Source organism: Asparagus officinalis, chromosome 3 (assembly GCF_001876935.1).
Source record: "Asparagus officinalis chromosome 3, Aspof.V1, whole genome shotgun sequence".
NCBI lineage: Eukaryota > Viridiplantae > Streptophyta > Magnoliopsida > Asparagales > Asparagaceae > Asparagus > Asparagus officinalis.
The window spans coordinates 7,695,467-7,701,601 of record NC_033796.1 but is presented as its reverse complement, the minus strand read 5'-3'; the positions used below and the strand labels follow the sequence as shown (position 1 = coordinate 7,701,601).

The 6,135-nt window shown below is 36.3% G+C and overlaps 1 pseudogene; it reads left to right on the top strand.

Moving 5' to 3' along the window:
• On the top strand, positions 827-5,911 carry LOC109834567 (annotated as a pseudogene).

Sequence of the window (6,135 nt, the reverse complement as noted above, 5' to 3'; positions counted from 1 at the left end):
AATCCATTTAAAGAAAAATAAATGTAACAAGTCATAGAAAGAAAAAAGATTTGATTATTCTTCTCCCCCTTCCGATGTCTGCTTTTGTTCCTCGTTTCCTCCGCTGCTTTCCCCCGAAGCAACAAAACAAATTGCTCCAACACAACTGCTTCTTTCCTGTGCTTGTTACCTCCTCGACTTCTTCTTCTTCATCTTTATATTCAACGTCCGTCTGCAAAGCATATAAGAGGGCGAGTTTCTCCCCGAGGCAACGTGGGCAAACTCCTAGAGCCAACTCGTGCTCTTGGTGGTTCTCGCACCTCTCTTCGTTCTTCTTCATCGATCCCCTCAATCTGTTTTCTTTCTTTCTATTGTCTCTCGCAAAAGCGAGGAACATTTGTAGCCGGAGTCAAACCTCAGCCCAAGTCAAATTAGGATTAGCCGAATGCAAGTATAAATCATAACATTAATATTTCCCATTGAAAAGAAAACGGTTTTCTGCAATATTTTTTTCTATATTAAACTTTGGACTTTATGTTGCGAAGAAATTTGCAAATAGACCTATTTTGTTAAATATTTAACAAAACAGACCGTTTTGCTAAATATTTAGCAAAATAGAACTGAGGTCGATTTTACAAAACAGATCATTCGAAACATACAGGGTTAGTAGTCTCGTATGATTTAATCCTCATTAAATCATACCGAATGGTCTGTTTAGCAAAATCGACATCTTTTTGGCTAAAAAGATGTCTATTTTGCTAAATATTTAGCAAAACGGTTTGTTTTGCTAAATATTTAGCAAAATAGGTCTATTTTACAAATTTTTTCTTATGTTGCTTATGTGTATATGGCGTACGTACGCCGTAGAAAGAAATTTATGAAGCCTAAATGGAACAGTATTGAAAATTTACCAAACATTTCTAGCGGCAAAACGAAGTCAATAAATCAGACCTCTTAACTGTAATTTATCAAAGTTTTTAAATGCATCAATATTTTCATATTTTTTTAAATCCTAGAGATGAAAATTGCGTTAATACGTGGACCGCCGCGAAGGGTAAGGAATTAACCTCAAATCAGAATAGAGAGTGAGATTCTGCAATTGGTCCCATTCTTGATACTCTGAAAAAATAGAAATAAATGGCCCTTTTCAAACAAAGCGGTCGACAACGTCATATGTTATCATTGTTCATAGTTCGCTCAGTTTGTTGAATTTTCCTCACAACGTAACAATACATTTACTTTTTTACTAGCACCCTCATTTGTAAATTTAATCCTTGTATAAAGGCATCTTTTATCAATAATAATTCTACAATAAAAAGGAATAGGACCTTCAAACAAAACAAAGCATACGACACACAACGTAGATGAACCTGACGACGATGAACAGAGGAAGGAGAAAAAAAAACATTAATTTTAATAGAAACATTGGAAGGGCTCGTTCAAAACAAAACGAAACGTAGAGGACCACAACATAATTTTGGGTTGTTCCTTTCAATTTCGACGCATCTCCCTCAGCCGGAAGAACTTAATTTCCTTCGGTTCTCTGTTCATCGCGAGCCATTTGCTCCCTCCTCTGTCTCTCTTTAGCTTCAATGAGCTTCTCGTCGAGGCAATAGATGCAGAGCCCTGAAGCCATCTTTTTCGCGGGGTGCTTCTCGCAATCCTCGCCTTCATCCTTCTTCTTGCGACTCGACCAACCCCAAGTCATTCTTTTCCCCCTCTCTCTTAGATGAATATTTTGCTATATTTTAATTTTCATGGGGTGTAATATTTATAGAGAAACAGAGGGCAAAGTTATCATGGGAATAAATTGGATTCCTAGTCCTACGTTTACTCGGGGGTATAGCATCATGGACAGGACGGCGACGAGATATTATTTTCATAATTCGGAAATTTTCTTGATTGTTGGATACGTTTTATAATTGGAAGAGATTCTTCTGATTTTGATGATAAATGGAGCAGGCTGTCAAATTTGCTAAGTTGAGGGAGGAGGAGACGTTTTATTTGTAAGAAAAGAAATCTTTGGCTTGGCCTTAAATTGAAATTAGCTACCAAATATGTCCGTGTATGTTTTTAATTGCTTGATTAGTTTTTATTATGACAAATAGAGCAAGTTTCTCAAATTAATGACAAATAGATCCAGTTATTTGATGTTTTGAGTGCAATGATGTTTAATATTTTTGTGCAATGGTGTTTGGTGTTTTGTCAATGGAAAAGAACACCGACAAGTCATGGGCCTTTTTAAAGTTCGATGTTTTTTATTTTTGGTTATTTTAATTAGTTCCTTTAATCTTTCATATTTTTAAAAACTAGTTGGATTGCACGTGCAATGCACGTGGTAAAGTTTTCATTTTTTGTTTAAAATTTTTAATTTTATTTTTTAATGTTTTGTTATAAAATTATGGAATGTAAGTAATGGATAAAACATATAGACATAATATAAGTATTCATCATTTGAACAATTAAAATATATTTATTTATTGATTGGTTGGCCAATGCAAAATTTTAAAATGGTTAAGGGCTCACATTAAATTATCATAAGTTAAGTATCGTTGCAGAACACAATACCGATTAGATATAAATTAAATGGAACACATTTGGACGTTCGAGAGAAACTTATAAGAATGTAAAAGAATTACAAGTTAAGAAGGCGAACAGCCGTCATCTACCAACAATGCATTTTTCCCCTGTATTTAGGCAGTTGCTTTCACTGTGATGTAAGCGTCCAAACATTATATATGCGTTATCAGTCTTGCTTTCGGTTGAAGGTTAATTTGGGGAGGGAAAATTTTTCCAGTAACTCGCTCTTTTAAAGGGTAATAGATAGATTAGTTCCTCAAATCAATGTTATTAGGCCCCTAATTCCTTGAGTTACTTTGAAGCGTCTCAAATGATTGAAATTGCTATTATTAGTCCCCTAAGTCTTGAATTATTTTGAAATTTGTCCTTAAAATCTATAGTAGAAATTAGCAATTAAAAAGAACTTAAAAAACCAAATCGTGATCTAATCCTACCACGATTCAAATCCAAAATAGCCTATTCTAAAAAATCTAGATATCCCACTCCAATCAAATATCCTATCTAAATTAATAAAATGGTTTTTAAAATTGAAGGCAAAAAGATACTTTGATTTTGAAAGTCTTTTCATATAACAAAGTTTAGATACTAATAATCACGATAAAAAAGTTATATGTGAGCATATTTAATTATTTATTTTTAAACCCGCTTATCAAAAATCCTGACTCCGTCACTATCATTGGACATTTGGACCTTTAAGCCAATTAAGATCTGCGAAGAACTAAACTTTCTCTAAACTCACTTAGTGATAGCCAACTCAAACAAGTTAGAACTTGGTTAACACCCTACGATTTTTATTTAACATCTTGACCTAAAAATTATTTAATTCAAATAATTTAATTAATCACAAAACTTTATTTATTATTATTTTTATCGAATTGTAATAAAACTAAAGGAAAAAACTTCCCTATATTATTTCACAACCATAAAATTAAAGCTAAAATTCAAGAAATTTTCTTAATTTGATATTTTTTCGTCGTTTATTAATTATATTAAGATTTATTTATTTTTAAGCGACTAATAGTAATTATTTTTAATATTATTTTTTTGGACAACTTTTCAAAACCAACTCATTTATAAACTTAATTGCAAATTTCGACCTATATCTAAATTATTTGCCAAAATCGATCTAATTTCAGCCAATTGGCTAAAACTGGATCGAGTTTGGCGAGAAACATTAGAAAACTTCACGAGACTTCAAGTCCCGTGAAGTTTAAGCCCCCGTTAACAAACTTGATTAGGGGGAGGTATAAGTTCACGGGATTTTGAAGTCCTGTGAAATTTTTTGTTACACCCAACTTCACATGACTTGAAGTCCCGTGAAGTCTTCTTGTCATGATTCATCAGGTGACAACCCGCTGTCCGCGATCTGGCCCGGGGACGGGAAGCCTAGGCTGTGGCTGAACTCGATATCAAGGATGGGAGCGTTGTACATGATTATATTGAGGGAGGAGGAGATGCATGCCAGGAGCAGAGGCGGCGGTGACGACGATGTTACTCGTGAGAGTGACAGAGACGAGGGTATCGAGATGGCGATATCACCGGTGTTCAACAATTGCACCAAGGTTCTTGATGTTGGGGATTAGAAGACAACGAGAGATTTGTACTGGGAGGTTGTTTGTCATAGAGGAGGGAGAGAGGGAGGAGGAGGAGGTGAGGGATTGGAGAGGGAGGAGGAATTCTTGAGGGTGTGTATTGAAAAAAACCCATATGTACGGGGGCTGGCTCATGTTTGTTTGGGGATGGGTAGGTTTGAGGGAGGGAGGGGGGGGAGGCTGAGGCTGAGGCTGAGGCTGAGGAGGGGTTGACGCTTGATGTTGGAGTTAGGGTGCGTGTGGGATTAGAGGGTGGATTGGGAGGGGTGGGTAGCTTGGGGGAGGGTGTCACGCCCCACTTCCCAAAATACCCGGGAATCGGAACGTGAACAATCCCGCGACGTATTAAATCAAGGAGAGTAAATAAAAACATTTATTTCTCCTCAACCTAATACGCTAAGCGTCTGGAAATAAGTAAAATGCGAAGTTACAGGTCCCCGATCACAATCAGCAAGAATATAATAGACAAACTCAGAATAAAATAATACATATCACAAATGAATATCATCCAAGACATAATATTCGGGTCAAACATGCCCTTATACATATCTGAACAAATGAATACTGAAGAGGTGCAAAGATACATCGAACCACAGAAATAGAAAGAACTACAAAAGGCTCCGTCTACAAGGCACTCCTGCTGAGGATCTTCCGGCTCCTGGCGATCTCCTAGCTGAACATGTTCTTCTCCTAAGTCTGACGTACACCAGAGAAAACAGGTGTACGTCAGGTGCATGGCGCACAGCAAGACCCCACAAAAGAAAATAACACGAACGAAAACCCAAGCGGAAAACAATATGATAACCGAAACAACAAAAGAACGTGCAACTGGTAATCCAACAAAATCAACATGCAATCTACGACCAAAACATGATAATCATAAGAATCCGTAAATCAATCGGGTAATGAAATCATGCAGCTAGCGATCGAAATAATCATCCAAGTCACAAGGGCATACACTAGATGGAATTAATACTTAAAAATCTACAACAAGAGACGTAGTACGTCGAGCGAAATAATCCAAACAAGGAAACCCTCATGTATATACCATATGTCTTGAATTATAAATAATTAAATATTAAAATAATCCAAACAAGGAAACCCTCATGTATATACCATATGTCTTGAATTATAAATAATTAAATATTAATCTCGATCTATGTATGAAAAGAAATACAACTAGTCTACATCTCATAACACCAACAAAGTCCACCATAAGACACGCAAGCATATTATTCATGTTTTACATGTTATTTGAATTGGGGAAGAATATTTTGATGTATATAATCGGGTCCCCGTAAAGTCGTCCGGGGGCCGCCTTCAAGTCAAGTATTGGCCCTCTGGCCCATGTACATAACACTCACGATATCACGATAACAAGAAAGCGCTGTGCCCGTTTATATACATGTTATATTCTCCGTCCAATTCCCCTTTATAACCCCATGTTTGTCATATTAATTACGCAACTGTACATGAAATATTATGCACTAGCCACGGAGTTACCGTGGAACGATTTCTGTAAAACTATGAACATAACCGTGACTCGTAACACGTCCGATCAAGAGTGCATCGTGTAGTCAATGCTATAATAATAATAATAATCAAGGAAACCTCATACCAGGATATCGATATCGAGGGAACTCGGGACTCCTCACACCGGGATATCGATGTCGAGCGAGTATAGCCATGCTTTGAAGCACGCTTATAAATCATACTTTTAACAGAAATCGTCTTCATGTACAGTCTCTCCTATTGGATAACAACTAGGTGATAACAACAAGCTTTCACACATCTATTCATGTCAAGCAATCCCACGCAGGTAATAATATATCACAGACTAATCTAATCAATTAACTCATAACAGATCTAAAAATTGAATAACGAGACACATAATAATTTACGATAAACTAATAATTAAAATAAAATAATCAAGGTTCAGGATCTTGCCTGCGAGACCGTGGGGTCTGACGACGAGGCGACGATG